The 18,962-nt window shown below is 44.0% G+C and overlaps 1 protein-coding gene, 1 long non-coding RNA gene and 1 pseudogene across 2 annotated transcripts in view; all 3 read right to left on the bottom strand.

Moving 5' to 3' along the window:
* Nucleotides 1-18,962, bottom strand: part of minar1 (membrane integral NOTCH2 associated receptor 1) — a 104,272-nt gene that overhangs the window by 64,951 nt on the left and 20,359 nt on the right. The gene's annotated exons all lie outside the window — the stretch shown is intronic.
* Nucleotides 5,277-8,312, bottom strand: LOC124035514. The gene is made up of 2 exons (XR_006838747.1): nt 8,175-8,312; nt 5,277-5,776 (listed from the first exon to the last, which is right to left on the bottom strand). It is a non-coding gene; the product is annotated as an uncharacterized LOC124035514 (long non-coding RNA).
* On the bottom strand, nt 6,389-7,795 carry LOC124035512 (annotated as a pseudogene).

Here is an 18,962-nt window from a genome sequence, read left to right as displayed (position 1 = left end):
AGGGAGCAAAGAGGAGAGGGGAGGGAGCAAAGAGGGGAGGGGAGGGAGGGAGCAAAGAGGAGAGGGGAGGGAGCAAAGAGGAGACGGGAGGGAGCAAAGAGGAAAGGGAGGGAGCAAAGAGGAAAGGGAGGGAGAGAGCAAAGAGGAGAGGGGAGGGAGGGAGCAAAGAGGAGAGGGAGGGAGGGAGCAAAGAGGAGAGGGAGGGAGAGAGCAAAGAGGAGAGAGGAGGGAGAGAGCAAAGAGGAGAGGGGAGGGAGGGAGCAAAGAGGAGAGGGAGGGAGGGAGCAAAGAGGAGAGGGAGGGAGGGAGCAAAGAGGAGAGAGGAGGGAGAGAGCAAAGAGGAGAGAGGAGGGAGAGAGCAAAAGGGGAGGGAGGGAGCAAAGAGGAGAGGGAGGGAGGGAGCAAAGAGGAGATAGGAGAGAGAGAGCAAAGAGGAGAGAGGAGGGAGAGAGCAAAGAGGAGAGGGGAGGGAGGGAGCAAAGAGGAGAGGGGAGGGAGGGAGCAAAGAGGAGAGGGAGGGAGGGAGCAAAGAGGAGAAGGAGGGAGGGAGCAAAGAGGAAAGGGGAGGGAGAGAGCAAAGAGGAGAGGGGAGGGAGGGAGCAAAGAGGAGAGGGAGGGAGGAGGGAGCAAAGAGGAGGGGAGGGAGGGAGGGAAAAGAGGAGAGAGGAGGGAGCAAAGAGGAGAGGGAGGGAGCAAAGGGGGAGGGAGGGAGCAAAGAGGAGAGGGGAGGGAGGGAGGGAGCAAAGAGGAGAGAGGAGGGAGCAAAGAGGAGAGGGGAGGGAGGGAGCAAAGAGGGAGAGGGAGGGAGCAAAGGGGGAGGGGAGGGAGCAAAGAGGAGAGAGGAGGGAGGGAGGGAGCAAAGAGGAGAGGGGAGGGAGCAAAGGGGGAGGGGAGGGAGGGAGCAAAGGGGGAGGGAGGGCGCAAAGCGGAGAGGGGGAGGGAGCAAAGGGGGAGGAGAGGGGAGGGAGCAAAGGGGGAGGGGAGGGAGCAAAGGGGGAGGGGAGGGAGCAAAGAGGAGGGGGAGGGAGGGAGCAAAAGGAGAGGGAGGAGCAAAGGGGGAGGGGAGGGAGCAATGAGGAGAGAGGAGGGAGGGAGCAAAGAGGAGAGAGGAGGGAGCAAAAAGGAGAGGGGAGGGAGGGAGCAAAGAGGAGAGGGGAGGGAGCAAAGAGGAGAGGGGAGGGAGCAAAGAGGAGAGGGGAGGGAGCAAAGAGGAGAGGGGAGGGAGCAAAGGGGGAGGGGAGGGAGCAAAGGGGGAGAGGAGGGAGAACAAAGGGGAGTTTGGGTAGAGAGGAATGGGAGAGTCAGGGAGGAGAGAGGGAGGGAGAGGAGCTATAAGAACAGGGGACTGTTGATAAGAGAGGGGGTATGGCTGGGCTTCAAAGGCCACTGAACAGATGGACTAACCTTTACTGTGGGTCTGCATCTGACCTCTGTCTCAGGACCCTCTCTCTATTCACACTGACACAACAGTACTGCAAGAAACAAAACCTATTCTAACATTAAATATTAACATACCAACGTATCCTCTGGAATGTTAGATACAGTATCTATACATTATGAATGTGTAATGATACTGACACAACAGTACTGCAAGAAACAAAACCTATTCTAACATTAAATATTAACATACCAACGTATCCTCTGGAATGTTAGATACAGTATCTATTCAATATGAATGTGTAATGATACAGTGGGGCAAAAAAGTATCTAGTCAGCCACCAATTGTGCAAGTTCTCCCACTTAAAATAATGAGAGAGGCCTCTTTGGTCTTGGCCATAGTGGAGTTTGGAGTGTGACTGTTTGAGGTTGTAGACAGGTGTCTTTTATACTGATAACAAGTTCAAACAGGTGCCATTAATCCAGGTAACGAGTGGAGGACCGAGGAGCCTCTTAAAGAAGAAGTTACAGGTCTGTGAGAGCCAGAAATCGTGCTTGTTTGTAGGTGACCAAATACTTATTTTCCACCATAATTTGCAAATAAATTCATTAAACATCCTACAATGTGATTTTCTGGAATTTATTTTCTCATTTTGTCTGTCATAGTTGAAGTGATGAAAATTGATGGTAAAAGTTGATGGTGAAAATATGATGAAAATTACAGGCCTCACTCATCTTTTTAAGTGGGAGAACTTGCACAATTGGTAGCTGACTAAATACTTTTTTGCCCCACTGTATGTAATATTGGTAATGAAGAAGAATATGACTGAAGCTTTGAACAAATGAATTGACCTGTAAGAAACACATCATTTTTACCACATGAAGGTTCTGAATGAAACTTGAACTGTTTAAATTGGGGTGGAACTATTTTCATATCATCAGGTAACGTGAGATTTGGGAAGTGGAACTATCATGGAAAATGAATGTATTCATATTGCTGTGGGTAAATGTACTGTATTCATATTGCTGTGGGTAAATGTACTGTATTCATATTGCTGTGGATAAATGTACTGTATTCATATTGCTGTGGGTAAATGTACTGTATTCATATTGCTGTGGGTAAATGTACTGTATTCATATTGCTGTGGGTAAATGTACTGTATTCATATTGCTGTGGGTAAACGTACTGTATTCATATTGCTGTGGGTAAATGTACTGTATTCATATTGCTGTGGATAAATGTATTTATATTGCTGTGGGTTAACGTATTATTCATATTGCTGTGGATAAACGCTTTATATTGCTGTGGGTAAACGTACTGTATTCATATTGCTGTGGATAAATGTATTCTGTATAAACGTACTCATATTGCTGTGGGTAAACGTACTGTATTCATATTGCTGTGGGTAAACGTACTGTATTTATATTGCTGTGGATAAATGTACTGTATTCATATTGCTGTGGGTAAATGTACTGTATTCATATTGCTGTGGGTAAACGTACTGTATTCATATTGCTGTGGGTAAATGTACTGTATTCATATTGCTGTGGATAAATGTACTGTATTCATATTGCTGTGGATAAATGTACTGTGTGGGTAAATTCATATTGCTGTGGATAAATGTACTGTATTCATATTGCTGTGGATAAATGTACTGTATTCATATTGCTGTGGATAAATGTACTGTATTCATATTGCTGTGGGTAAATATTATTCATATTGCTGTGGGTAAACGTACTGTATTCATATTGCTGTGGGTAAACGTACTGTATTCATATTGCTGTGGGTAAACGTACTGTATTCATATTGCTGTGGGTAAACGTACTGTATTCATATTGCTGTGGGTAAACGTACTGTATTCATATTGCTGTGGGTAAACGTACTGTATTCATATTGCTGTGGATAAACGTACTGTATTCATATTGCTGTGGATAAACGTACTGTATTTATATTGCTGTGGATAAACGTACTGTATTCATATTGCTGTGGATAAACGTACTGTATTCATATTGCTGTGGATAAACGTACTGTATTTATATTGCTGTGGGTAAACGTACTGTATTCATATTGCTGTGGGTAAACGTACTGTATTCATATTGCTGTGGATAAACGTACTGTATTTATATTGCTGTGGGTAAACGTACTGTATTTATATTGCTGTGGGTAAACGTACTGTATTCATATTGCTGTGGGTAAACGTACTGTATTTATATTGCTGTGGATAAACGTACTGTATTTATATTGCTGTGGGTTAACGTCTGTATTCATATTGCTGTGGATAAACGTATTTATATTGCTGTGGATAAACGTACTGTATTCATATTGCTGTGGATAAACTGTATTCATATTGCTGTGGATAAACGTACTGTATTTATATTGCTGTGGGTAAACGTACTGTATTCATATTGCTGTGGGTAAACGTACTGTATTCATATTGCTGTGGATAAACGTACTGTATTTATATTGCTGTGGGTAAACGTACTGTATTTATATTGCTGTGGGTAAACGTACTGTATTCATATTGCTGTGGGTAAACGTACTGTATTTATATTGCTGTGGATAAACGTACTGTATTTATATTGCTGTGGGTTAACGTACTGTATTCATATTGCTGTGGATAAACGTACTGTATTCATATTGCTGTGGATAAACGTACTGTATTCATATTGCTGTGGGTAAACGTACTGTATTCATATTGCTGTGGGTAAACGTACTGTATTTATATTGCTGTGGATAAATGTACTGTATTCATATTGCTGTGGGTAAATGTACTGTATTCATATTGCTGTGGGTAAATGTACTGTATTCATATTGCTGTGGGTAAACGTACTGTATTCATATTGCTGTGGGTAAATGTACTGTATTCATATTGCTGTGGGTAAACGTACTGTATTTATATTGCTGTGGGTAAACGTACTATTCATATTGCTGTGGGTAAATGTACTGTATTCATATTGCTGTGGGTAAACGTACTGTATTTATATTGCTGTGGGTAAATGTACTGTATTCATATTGCTGTGGGTAAATGTACTGTATTCATATTGCTGTGGGTAAATGTACTGTATTCATATTGCTGTGGATAAATGTACTGTATTCATATTGCTGTGGGTAAACGTACTGTATTTATATTGCTGTGGGTAAATGTACTGTATTCATATTGCTGTGGGTAAACGTACTGTATTTATATTGCTGTGGGTAAACGTACTGTATTCATATTGCTGTGGATAAATGTACTGTATTTATATTGCTGTGGATAAATGTATGATTTTATGACTTTGTAAACAATAACATGTCTGAAAGGAACTGCTCATTTAGACTATGATCAATACCCAGGTCTAGAATTACACTCAAAATGTGAGCAGGACAATGATGTGGTGCTGATGTTTTGCCCATCACCCCAGGCAGCCCTGTAATGGTCTACCCCCAATACTATAAGTCTGGTAAATATATAACAACTCCATTATACCTACAGTCATTTAACATTGTCTTATTACTGTGTGGAAGCTACTGGAGTACATTCCACAGCCGTAACTGCCGTGTGGAGAATTGAAGAAGAAGTCAAAGTTGTGAGCCAGGCTTGGTTGTATGGCACCAGTGTACAGGTACACTTGATTCCTCAAATGAGTCTGAGCTGATTCAGAGTGTCATAAACAACTGGTTACCCTCCATCTGGGCAATATGCCAACAGAGGTAAGAAGAGAAGAGAGAGTGAAAGATGTATATTTTTGAGTGATGGTTTATCTGTGTCATTTGGAAATGGCTATGATTGACAGTGAGTCATGGTAATGATGTAAGAAGGAGCTGAGGGGAGCCATGCCTCTTCCTGGGTTCTATAGAATCAGGAGGAAAAGTTTATAGCTCGTCAAAAACAGAGTTCACATAAAAACAAGATGACAAATGTATTTGACATTTTATTTTCAAAGCGTTTTTCATCACAAAGATACAAAAGGTGGTTATATAAAGCTTTCACTTACATTTAACAATTTCAAGAATCTTAACTCTTACACCTAAAACCTAACGTTTTAAAGTTCCAGAAAGCTAGAGAACTAGGAGAACATAACGAGTAAATAAGTCAAACATTTCCTCATAAATTCATCATCAAATAGCATAATATATTTCATAACACATTTCATTTGACATTTCATCATAAAGTTAGCGACGGCTGATCATGCAGATGGTCTTGCGGCTCCCGTAGATGGCGTCTGTGATGTTGTCTACGATGGGTTTGCCTGGCTGGAAGTCACGGTGATGTAGACACAGCTTCCAGTCTTGGTTTCCCTCCAGCTCTGGCAGAAGTTCCCTCAGGACCCAGGGCTCATCGTGGCCATTGTAGGAGACGAAGGCATCATACTGATGAGTCACACGGACGTTCCTCCGCTTTGTGTCCTAGAGGTAAGCCTGAAAGAGATAGTAGGTGTAGACCAACTGCCATCTCAGGAGATGGTAGATAAAAGACCCCAGCAAGGTTAAGAGGACCAGAGAAGTGGAGGAGATGAAGTAGAAGAATCCTATATCTACTGAACAGTAGTGGGTGTCAAGGTCCAACAGTTTGGTACCTCCTATATGGACCGGATAGTTGCAGGTAAAGTCATAGGCATCAACAACCTGTGTTTGGTTTCTGTTGTCACCCAATGGATAAACCAAGCATTGCTGCAGTCACAGGTAAAGTCATAGGCATCAACAACCTGTGTTTGGTTTCTGTTGTCACCCACTGGGTAAACCAAGCATTGCTGCAGTCACAGGTAAAGTCATAGGCATCAACAACCTGTGTTTGGTTTCTGTTGTCACCCACTGGATAAACAAGCATTGCTGCAGTCACAGGTAAAGTCATAGGCATCAACAACCTGTGTTTGGTTTCTGTTGTCACCCACTGGATAAACAAGCATTGCTGCAGTCACAGGTAAAGTCATAGGCATCAACAACCTGTGTTTGGTTTCTGTTGTCACCCACTGGATAAACAAGCATTGCTGCAGTCACAGGTAAAGTCATAGGCATCAACAACCTGTGTTTGGTTTCTGTTGTCACCCACTGGATAAACAAGCATTGCTGCAGTCACAGGTAAAGTCATAGGCATCAACAACCTGTGTTTGGTTTCTGTTGTCACCCACTGGATAAACCAAGCATTGCTGCAGTCACAGGTAAAGTCTTGTCTTGCAGGTCCAAGTAAACTAAAGCAGGTAAAGAACGTATCATTTAAAAAAAATAGTTTAACTAGGCAGTCAGTTAAGAACAAATTCTTATTTTCAATGATGGCCTAGGAACAGTGGGTTAACTGCCTGTTCAGGGGCAGAATGACAGATTTGTACATTGTCAGCTCAGGGACCTTCCGGTTACTAGTCCAACGCTCTAACCACTAGGCTGCCCTGCCGCCATCATTGTATCACTGACTACTGTAAAGTCATTCTTTCTCACCTGTAAGTAACTGAGTTGAGTGAGTTTAGCTTCTATGAGAAAATCAAAAGACTGAAGTTGTGCTTTAGACAGGTATAGCCTGTTGAGTCGTGGGATCGGGTGAAACAACTCTGTGCTCAGGGCTGTGAACTCATTCAGGCAGATGTCAAGGGACCACAACTGTGGTGTGTAGATGAATGTGTTTGGGTGAAAGGACTTAATGTTAAGACTCCTTGCGCTGAATGCCAATAAATATTTCAGATCTTTAAGAAAGTTGGCTGGTATATTCAACGTTCCAAAAGGATGCTGACTGGAGATGATCAGGACCTTTCGAGACGGCAGAAGAGAAAAGGCTGGGGATTTAAGTTCACCATAATGTAGATATTTAATACGATTCCAACTCAAATCAAGTTTTTCTAAGGCTGAACATCCTCTGAACATAGTGGCCCTAATGTTTATTTTACTCAATCTATTCGATGCCAAATGAAGTATTTTAAGATTGACCAAACCCTGAAAGGCCCCGTCTTCCAAAGTGTCAATTCAGTTGTCAAATAAAATCAAAGTTTTGAGGGATTGTAAGCTTTCAAAGTCTCCTTTATGGATAGATCTTAGCATATTGCCTCCCAATTGCAAGTTTTCTAGTTTTTGTAAACCATTCTTAAAAACATAACGTAAAGATGGGATACTGTTTCTTCACAGATCTAGGAGTTTTAAGTCCTGCAAATCTTGAAAAACATTGCCTTTAATGTCAGTTTTGATTGTGGAAAAGATGGAGAGGTATGTTAGTCCTGTCAGATTGGCAAAATCGAATGAGCCTAGTTTACTGATGGTATTGTATCTGAGACCCAAGATTGTCAGAGATTGGGTATTATATGAGTGGCATTTGGCACAGAAGAAAGCATATTGTTACTTAGATCTAGAGTAGTCAGTTGCTTCATTGAGCTGAATGACTGATGAGACAGATGAGTAAGAGCATTATGGGATATATCCAACTTAGTCAAGTATGTGCAGGACTTAAGCAGTCCCTCAGAGTCAAAAAGTCATGTTGTTATAACGCAGACTGAGTGTTGTCAGTGTAGCAATATGGCAGGCAAAAAAAAAAGTTTAATACATTTAAGCTGGAGAGATTCTGAAAGGTAGAGGATGAAATGATTTTGATGTGGTTGTAGTCTAGTCGAAGCACAGAGAGCTTGCCTAGGCCCTGAAACAGGTGGTCTGAGAGGGTGTTGAGTCTGTTATTGGCTAGATTCAGCTCCTGAAGAATGACCAGGTCTGAAAAAGCCCCATCGTCCACATGAGAGATCCGGTTGCAGGAAGTGTTTAAAGATTTGAGGGCTGAGAGATCTTTGAAATCAAATGTTTTGATCATCACAATGTTGTTGATGGAAAGGTCTAAAGATCTTACTTTTCTTGGAATGTCTTCTGGTATGGTTTGGAGGTTCTTCTTTCCACAGATTACTTTCATGTTGGTATCATTGAGAGATTCACAGACTGTGCATTTTTTCAATGAATAGCCCCTGAATGGGTTTACAAGGATCCAGCAACATATAAGAGTGCACAGAAAAATACTTGGTTGTGAATATGTAGTCCCATTGCGTATTTCTGGCATGGTTATCTTAAATTTCATCAATAGGCTCTTGATGCCAGGTCCCCCTCGCAAAATGGTGTTTCTAAACTCAACAGTCTTTTCCTTTTTAAATAAAGGTTTTTAAATAAAGGTTAAATAAAAAAATGTCAGTTCATTTCTGGAGGAAGAGGTGACAAATGCCACTTATTTGATTCCAATTAGCACAAAGTTTGGTCCAATTTCTTTTCAAGCTTCTTATGTTCCACCAGTCTTGTGAGTATATACTTCTTCGACCATAATCAGAAGACAACAGACTCACAAGTTGTGTGTCTCTCCCTCCAGAATATATTGCCATGAAATACAGAAGCATTTCATCACCTCAAGACAACTCAGTTTTACTTCCTGTTTCCAAAGACCCTCCCCGCTGTTTCACTTCTCTTTGATCCCTGTGTGTTTCTATACGTTTATACAGTTGGTTGGACTAGTTTGGAGTGTATGTGTAGTTCCTAAATACATTTCAAATGTGTTATGTAGAAAACTTGCCTTGTTACCCAAGCTCCTTGCTCCAGTTAAGTGCTACGCCACGCCCATATAATGAGTCAGGATGGAAATCCATTCAGTCTGATTGGTCGCAGAAACCGATGGGTTGGGCCAGAGACAGAATATGCATTGCTAGTGGCATTTTGAAAATTTGTCATTGGCTTTGAAACTCTGATTGGTTAGAGATGATCCAATTGCTGATTACTTTGTTTTGTACAGAACCCACTCATTTTTGACATCACCACAAATGCCTTCAGTGATGGCAGCCTCAGACTGAAGTATGTAACAAATGATAGAGCAGCGGAAGAATTCAGTTTGAGTGTCAGGCAAGTAGAAAACCCTTCAAATTCACACTCTACAGCCCTGGGACACAGGCTCACAAACTCTGACCTAACTCTGACCTAACCTTCAACCCAAGTACTCCATTCTGCCACCTCTGGTCTCTTGGCCCTCCCACCCGTATGGGAAGGTGGCTCCCGCTCAGCCCAGTCTAAGCTCTCCTCGGTCCTGGCACCCCAATGGTGGAACCAGCCTCCCCTGAAGCTAGGACAGCAGAGTCCCTGCCCATCTTCTGAAAACATCTGAAACCCTACCTCTTCAAAGAGTATCTTAAATAATCCCTGAACCTGCATGACATGCGCCGCCCTCGCACTCTCTCTCAACTTGGATAGAAAGTTGTCTATTAATGCCAAAAAAGTCAATCCACCCTCAAAACACTAGCTTACTAGGTATTGTTTCATGATGCAGTGTACAACCTATAGCTATAATGTATACCGTATTTAGCTGCTATTTATACACTTTTAATAAAAATGACATCAAATAGCCTTGAGGAATAAAAGATCACATGGAATAGCCTCGCAATGAGGAATAAAAGATGACATGGAATAGCCTAGCAATGAGGAATAAAAGATGACATGGAATAGCCTCGCAATGGGGAATAAAAGATGACATGGAATAGCCTCGCAATGAGGAATAAAAGATGACATGGAATAGCCTCGCAATGAGGAATAAAAGATGACATGGAATAGCCTCGCAATGAGGAATAAAAGATGACATGGAATAGCCTAGCAATGAGGAATAAAAGATGACATGGAATAGCCTAGCAATGAGGAATAAAAGATGACATGGAATAGTCTAGCAATGAGGAATAAAAGATGACATGGAATAGCCTCGCAATGAGGAATAAAAGATTACATGGAATAGCCTCGCAATGAGGAATAAAAGATGACATGGAATAGCCTCGCAATGAGGAATAAAAGATGACATGGAATAGCCTCGCATTGAGGAATAAAAGATGACATGGAATAGCCTAGCAATGAGGAATAAAAGATGACATGGAATAGCCTAGCAATGAGGAATAAAATATGACATGGAATAGCCTCGCATTGAGGAATAAAAGATGACATGGAATAGCCTAGCAATGAGGAATAAAAGATGACATGGAATAGCCTAGCAATGAGGAATAAATGATGACATGGAATAGCCTAGCAATGAGGAATAAAAGATGACATGGAATAGCCTCGCAATGAGGAATAAAAGATGACATGGAATAGCCTAGCAATGAGGAATAAAAGATGACATGGAATAGCCTAGCAATGAGGAATAAAAGATGACATGGAATAGTCTAGCAATGAGGAATAAAATATGACATGGAATAGCCTCGCAATGAGGAATAAAAGATTACATGGAATAGCCTCGCAATGAGGAATAAAAGATGACATGGAATAGCCTCGCAATGAGGAATAAAAGATGACATGGAATAGCCTAGCAATGAGGAATAAAAGATGACATGGAATAGCCTCGCATTGAGGAATAAAAGATGACATGGAATAGCCTAGCAATGAGGAATAAAAGATGACATGGAATAGCCTAGCAATGAGGAATAAAAGATGACATGGAATAGCCTAGCATGAGGAATAAAAGATGACATGGAATAGCCTAGCAATGAGGAATAAAAGATGACATGGAATAGCCTAGCAATGAGGAATAAATGATGACATGGAATAGCCTAGCAATGAGGAATAAAAGATGACATGGAATAGCCTAGCATTGAGGAATAAAAGATGACATGGAATAGCCTAGCAATGAGGAATAAAAGATGACATGGAATAGCCTAGCAATGAGGAATAAAAGATAACATGGAATAGCCTAGCAATGAGGAATAAAAGATGACATGGAATAGCCTAGCAATGAGGAATAAAATATGACATGGAATAGCCTAGCAATGAGGAATAAAGATGACATGGAATAGCCTAGCAATGACAAATAAAAGATGACATGGAATAGCCTAGCAATGAGGAATAAAAGATGACATGGAATAGCCTATGAAAATAAAAGATGACATGGAATAGCCTAGCAATGAGGAATAAAAGATGACATGGAATAGCCTAGCAATGAGGAATAAAAGATGACATGGAATAGCCTAGCAATGAGGAATAAATGATGACATGGAATAGCCTAGCAATGAGGAATAAAAGATGACATGGAATAGCCTCGCATTGAGGAATAAAAGATGACATGGAATAGCCTAGCAATGAGGAATAAAAGATGACATGGAATAGCCTAGCAATGAGGAATAAAAGATAACATGGAATAGCCTAGCAATGAGGAATAAAAGTAGTCGTCTTAAGGATAAATTCATCCACTATTTATTGTTGAACTCAGCCGGTAACAGCTTACATAAATGGGCTGCAAGGTCAATTACATGAAATCAAATTAATTCCAGCTTGAGTCTCCTGAAGTCCTCCTTATTTTGTGTGTACATGTTTTCACCACGGCCTGTAGGTTCAGGGTGCGGGCCTGACTGTTTTCTATACTGAGTATTGTCAACCTAGACAGTCTTTCCTGAGACATTGAACATTATATGTCCATTGCACTGCACAAAATTTAAACTAAGTCTTGAATGATGCATGCCAAGATACATTATACCAGAGATAAGGGACTGTTGATATTTGTAACCACACATCTCAAACGCCGGTTCACCAGTATAAATAAATTGCAAACCGTTTGTTGTTACTGTTGAGCTGTCCAGTATCCAGATGACCTGTCCCCAGAGCTTCCTATACAGTTCAGATGACCTGTCCCCAGAGCTTCCTATACAGTTCAGATGACCTGTCCCCAGAGCTCCTATACAGTTCAGATGACCTGTCCCCAGAGCATCCTATACAGTTCAGATGACCTGTCCCCAGAGCATCCTATACAGTTCAGATGACCTGTCCCCAGAGCATCCTATACAGTTCAGATGACCTGTCCCCAGAGCTTCCTATACAGTTCAGATGACCTGTCCCCAGAGCATCCTATACAGTTCAGATGACCTGTCCCCTGAGCATCCTATACAGTTCAGATGACCTGTCCCCAGAGCTTCCTATACAGTTCAGATGACCTGTCCCCAGAGCATCCTATACAGTTCAGATGACCTGTCCCCAGAGCATCCTATACAGTTCAGATGACCTGTCCCCAGAGCTTCCTATACAGTTCAGATGACCTGTCCCCAGAGCTTCCTATACAGTTCAGATGACCTGTCCCCAGAGCTTCCTATACAGTTCAGATGACCTGTCCCCAGAGCATCCTATACAGTTCAGATGACCTGTCCCCAGAGCATCCTATACAGTTCAGATGACCTGTCCCCAGAGCATTCCTATACAGTTCAGATGACCTGTCCCCAGAGCTTCCTATACAGTTCAGATGACCTGTCCCCAGAGCTTCCTATACAGTTCAGATGACCTGTCCCCAGAGTTTCCTATACAGTTCAGATGACCTGTCCCCAGAGCTTCCTATACAGTTCAGATGACCTGTCCCCAGAGCTTCCTATACAGTTCAGATGACCTGTCCCCAGAGCTTCCTATACAGTTCAGATGGCCTGTCCCCAGAGCATCCTATACAGTTCAGATGACCTGTCCCCAGAGCTTCCTATACAGTTCAGATGACCTGTCCCCAAAGCATCCTATACAGTTCAGATGACCTGTCCCCAAAGCATCCTATACAGTTCAGATGACCTGTCCCCAGAGCTTCCTATACAGTTCAGATGACCTGTCCCCAGAGCATCCTATACAGTTCAGATGACCTGTCCCCAGAGCTTCCTATACAGTTCAGATGACCTGTCCCCAGAGCTTCCTATACAGTTCAGATGACCTGTCCCCAGAGTTTCCTATACAGTTCAGATGACCTGTCCCCAGAGCTTCCTATACAGTTCAGATGACCTGTCCCCAGAGCTTCCTATACAGTTCAGATGACCTGTCCCCAGAGCTTCCTATACAGTTCAGATGACCTGTCCCCAGAGCATCCTATACAGTTCAGATGACCTGTCCCCAGAGCTTCCTATACAGTTCAGATGACCTGTCCCCAAAGCATCCTATACAGTTCAGATGACCTGTCCCCAAAGCATCCTATACAGTTCAGATGACCTGTCCCCAGAGCTTCCTATACAGTTCAGATGACCTGTCCCCAGAGCATCCTATACAGTTCAGATGACCTGTCCCCAGAGTTTCCTATACAGTTCAGATGACCTGTCCCCAGAGCTTCCTATACAGTTCAGATGACCTGTCCCCAGAGCTTCCTATACAGTTCAGATGACCTGTCCCCAGAGTTTCCTATACAGTTCAGATGACCTGTCCCCAGAGCTTCCTATACAGTTCAGATGACCTGTCCCCAGAGCTTCCTATACAGTTCAGATGACCTGTCCCCAGAGCTTCCTATACAGTTCAGATGACCTGTCCCCAGAGCTTCCTATACAGTTCAGATGACCTGTCCCCAGAGTTTCCTATACAGTTCAGATGACCTGTCCCCAGAGCTTCCTATACAGTTCAGATGACCTGTCCCCAGAGCTTCCTATACAGTTCAGATGACCTGTCCCCAGAGCTTCCTATACAGTTCAGATGACCTGTCCCCAGAGCTTCCTATACAGTTCAGATGACCTGTCCCCAGAGCATCCTATACAGTTCAGATGACCTGTCCCCAGAGCATCCTATATAGTTCAGATGACCTGTCCCCAGAGCATCCTATACAGTTCAGATGACCTGTCCCCAGAGCTTCCTATACAGTTCAGATGACTTGTCCCCAGAGCTTCCTATACAGTTCAGATGACCTGTCCCCAGAGTTTCCTATACAGTTCAGATGACCTGTCCCCAGAGCTTCCTATACAGTTCAGATGACCTGTCCCCAGAGCTTCCTATACAGTTCAGATGACCTGTCCCCAGAGCTTCCTATACAGTTCAGATGGCCTGTCCCCAGAGCATCCTATACAGTTCAGATGACCTGTCCCCAGAGCTTCCTATACAGTTCAGATGACCTGTCCCCAAAGCATCCTATACAGTTCAGATGACCTGTCCCCAAAGCATCCTATACAGTTCAGATGACCTGTCCCCAGAGCTTCCTATACAGTTCAGATGACCTGTCCCCAGAGCATCCTATACAGTTCAGATGACCTGTCCCCAGAGCTTCCTATACAGTTCAGATGACCTGTCCCCAGAGCTTCCTATACAGTTCAGATGACCTGTCCCCAGAGTTTCCTATACAGTTCAGATGACCTGTCCCCAGAGCTTCCTATACAGTTCAGATGACCTGTCCCCAGAGCTTCCTATACAGTTCAGATGACCTGTCCCCAGAGCTTCCTATACAGTTCAGATGACCTGTCCCCAGAGCATCCTATACAGTTCAGATGACCTGTCCCCAGAGCTTCCTATACAGTTCAGATGACCTGTCCCCAAAGCATCCTATACAGTTCAGATGACCTGTCCCCAAAGCATCCTATACAGTTCAGATGACCTGTCCCCAGAGCTTCCTATACAGTTCAGATGACCTGTCCCCAGAGCATCCTATACAGTTCAGATGACCTGTCCCCAGAGTTTCCTATACAGTTCAGATGACCTGTCCCCAGAGCTTCCTATACAGTTCAGATGACCTGTCCCCAGAGCTTCCTATACAGTTCAGATGACCTGTCCCCAGAGTTTCCTATACAGTTCAGATGACCTGTCCCCAGAGCTTCCTATACAGTTCAGATGACCTGTCCCCAGAGCTTCCTATACAGTTCAGATGACCTGTCCCCAGAGCTTCCTATACAGTTCAGATGACCTGTCCCCAGAGCTTCCTATACAGTTCAGATGACCTGTCCCCAGAGTTTCCTATACAGTTCAGATGACCTGTCCCCAGAGCTTCCTATACAGTTCAGATGACCTGTCCCCAGAGCTTCCTATACAGTTCAGATGACCTGTCCCCAGAGCATCCTATACAGTTCAGATGACCTGTCCCCAGAGCATCCTATACAGTTCAGATGACCTGTCCCCAGAGTTTCCTATACAGTTCAGATGACCTGTCCCCAGAGCTTCCTATACAGTTCAGATGACCTGTCCCCAGATCTTCCTATACAGTTCAGATGACCTGTCCCCAGAGCTTCCTATACAGTTCAGATGACCTGTCCCCAGAGCTTCCTATACAGTTCAGATGACCTGTCCCCAGAGTTTCCTATACAGTTCAAATGACCTGTCCCCAGAGTTTCCTATACAGTTCAGATGACCTGTCCCCAGAGCTTCCTATACAGTTCAGATGACCTGTCCCCAGAGCTTCCTATACAGTTCAGATGACCTGTCCCCAGAGCTTCCTATACAGTTCAGATGACCTGTCCCCAGAGCTTCCTATACAGTTCAGATGACCTGTCCCCAGAGTTTCCTATACAGTTCAAATGACCTGTCCCCAGAGCATCCTATACAGTTCAGATGACCTGTCCCCAGAGCATCCTATACAGTTCAGATGACCTGTCCCCAGAGTTTCCTATACAGTTCAGATGACCTGTCCCCAGAGCTTCCTATACAGTTCAGATGACCTGTCCCCAGAGCTTCCTATACAGTTCAGATGACCTGTCCCCAGAGCTTCCTATACAGTTCAGATGACCTGTCCCCAGAGCTTCCTATACAGTTCAGATGACCTGTCCCCAGAGTTTCCTATACAGTTCAAATGACCTGTCCCCAGAGTTTCCTATACAGTTCAGATGACCTGTCCCCAGAGCTTCCTATACAGTTCAGATGACCTGTCCCCAGAGCTTCCTATACAGTTCAGATGACCTGTCCCCAGAGCTTCCTATACAGTTCAGATGACCTGTCCCCAGAGCTTCCTATACAGTTCAGATGACCTGTCCCCAGAGTTTCCTATACAGTTCAAATGACCTGTCCCCAGAGTTTCCTATACAGTTCAGATGACCTGTCCCCAGAGCTTCCTATACAGTTCAGATGACCTGTCCCCAGAGTTTCCTATACAGTTCAGATGACCTGTCCCCAGAGCATCCTATACAGTTCAGATGACCTGTCCCCAGAGCATCCTATACAGTTCAGATGACCTGTCCCCAGAGTTTCCTATACAGTTCAGATGACCTGTCCCCAGAGCTTCCTAGTTCATGACCTGTCCCCAGAGCTTCCTATACAGTTCAGATGACCTGTCCCCAGAGCTTCCTATACAGTTCAGATGACCTGTCCCCAGAGCTTCCTATACAGTTCAGATGACCTGTCCCCAGAGCTTCCTATACAGTTCAATGACCTGTCCCCAGAGTTTCCTATACAGTTCAGATGACCTGTCCCCAGAGCTTCCTATACAGTTCAGATGACCTGTCCCCAGAGCTTCCTATACAGTTCAGATGACCTGTCCCCAGAGCTTCCTATACAGTTCAGATGACCTGTCCCCAGAGCTTCCTATACAGTTCAGATGACCTGTCCCCAGAGTTTCCTATACAGTTCAAATGACCTGTCCCCAGAGTTTCCTATACAGTTCAGATGACCTGTCCCCAGAGCTTCCTATACAGTTCAGATGACCTGTCCCCAGAGTTTCCTATACAGTTCAGATGACCTGTCCCCAGAGCTTCAGTTCAGATGACCTGTCCCCAGAGCTTCCTATACAGTTCAGATGACCTGTCCCCAGAGCTTCCTATACAGTTCAGATGACCTGTCCCCAGAGCTTCCTATACAGTTCAGATGACCTGTCCCCAGAGCTTCCTATACAGTTCAGATGACCTGTCCCCAGAGTTTCCTATACAGTTCAGATGACCTGTCCCCAGAGTTTCCTATACAGTTCAGATGACCTGTCCCCAGAGCTTCCTATACAGTTCAGATGACCTGTCCCCAGAGTTTCCTATACAGTTCAGATGACCTGTCCCCAGAGCTTCCTATACAGTTCAGATGACCTGTCCCCAGAGTTTCCTATACAGTTCAGATGACCTGTCCCCAGAGCTTCCTATACAGTTCAGATGACCTGTCCCCAGAGTTTCCTATACAGTTCAGATGACCTGTCCCCAGAGTTTCCTATACAGTTCAGATGACCTGTCCCCAGAGTTTCCTATACAGTTCAGATGACCTGTCCCCAGAGCTTCCTATACAGTTCAGATGACCTGTCCCCAGAGTTTCCTATACAGTTCAGATGACCTGTCCCCAGAGCTTCCTATACAGTTCAGATGACCTGTCCCCAGAGTTTCCTATACAGTTCAGATGACCTGTCCCCAGAGCTTCCTATACAGTTCAGATGACCTGTCCCCAGAGTTTCCTATACAGTTCAGATGACCTGTCCCCAGAGTTTCCTATACAGTTCAGATGACCTGTCCCCAGAGCTTCCTATACAGTTCAGATGACCTGTCCCCAGAGTTTCCTATACAGTTCAGATGACCTGTCCCCAGAGCTTCCTATACAGTTCAGATGACCTGTCCCCAGAGTTTCCTATACAGTTCAGATGACCTGTCCCCGGAGCTTCCTATACAGTTCAGATGACCTGTCCCCAGAGTTTCCTATACAGTTCAGATGACCTGTCCCCAGAGTTTCCTATACAGTTCAGATGACCTGTCCCCAGAGTTTCCTATACAGTTCAGATGACCTGTCCCCAGAGCTTCCTATACAGTTCAGATGACCTGTCCCCAGAGCTTCCTATACAGTTCAGATGACCTGTCCCCAGAGCTTCCTATACAGTTCAGATGACCTGTCCCCAGAGCTTCTTATACAGTTCAGATGACCTGTCCCCAGAGCTTCCTATACAGTTCAGATGACCTGTCCCCAGAGCATCCTATACAGTTCAGATGACCTGTCCCCAGAGTTTCCTATACAGTTCAGATGACCTGTCCCCAGAGCTTCCTATACAGTTCAGATGACCTGTCCCCAGAGCATCCTATACAGTTCAGATGACCTGTCCCCAGAGTTTCCTATACAGTTCAGATGACCTGTCCCCAGAGCTTCCTATACAGTTCAGATGACCTGTCCCCAGAGTTTCCTATACAGTTCAGATGACCTGTCCCCAGAGCTTCCTATACAGTTCAGATGACCTGTCCCCAGAGCATCCTATACAGTTCCAATGACCTGTCCCCAGAGTTTCCTATACAGTTCAGATGACCTGTCCCCAGAGCTTCCTATACAGTTCAGATGACCTGTCCCCAGAGCATCCTATACAGTTCAGATGACCTGTCCCCAGAGTTTCCTATACAGTTCAGATGACCTGTCCCCAGAGTTTCCTATACAGTTCAGATGACCTGTCCCCAGAGCTTCCTATACAGTTCAGATGACCTGTCCCCAGAGTTTCCTATACAGTTCAGATGACCTGTCCCCAGAGCATCCTATACAGTTCAGATGACCTGTCCCCAGAGTTTCCTATACAGTTCAGATGACCTGTCCCCAGAGCATCCTATACAGTTCAGATGACCTGTCCCCAGAGTTTCCTATACAGTTCAGATGACCTGTCCCCAGAGCATCCTATACAGTTCAGATGACCTGTCCCCAGAGCTTCCTATACAGTTCAGATGACCTGTCCCCAGAGCTTCCTATACAGTTCAGATGACCTGTCCCCAGAGCTTCCTATACAGTTCATCTCTTTCCATAACGTGTTGAGGCCGGCAATTAAGGAGAATGAGAGGCTCAATAAAAGATGTTGCAGAATTGCTGTATTTGAAGCACCACTTCCTTCTGCCCAGTTTCCCTGATGTTGTTAAGACATTCAAGCTGTTTTTACCATCCCTGTAACTGTCTCTTCTGCGGAGAGATCGTTTTCTAAACTAAAACTTTCAATCAGTTAATATTAAATGTATTATTTTTCCAGGCCTGAGGCACTTTTTCAGTCATATTCCTGAAG

The sequence above is a fragment of the Oncorhynchus gorbuscha genome, linkage group LG05 (genome assembly GCF_021184085.1).
Source record: "Oncorhynchus gorbuscha isolate QuinsamMale2020 ecotype Even-year linkage group LG05, OgorEven_v1.0, whole genome shotgun sequence".
Classification (NCBI taxonomy): domain Eukaryota; kingdom Metazoa; phylum Chordata; class Actinopteri; order Salmoniformes; family Salmonidae; genus Oncorhynchus; species Oncorhynchus gorbuscha.
The sequence above is the reverse complement of the archived record's forward strand: the minus strand, read 5'-3'. Positions and strand labels throughout refer to the sequence as shown.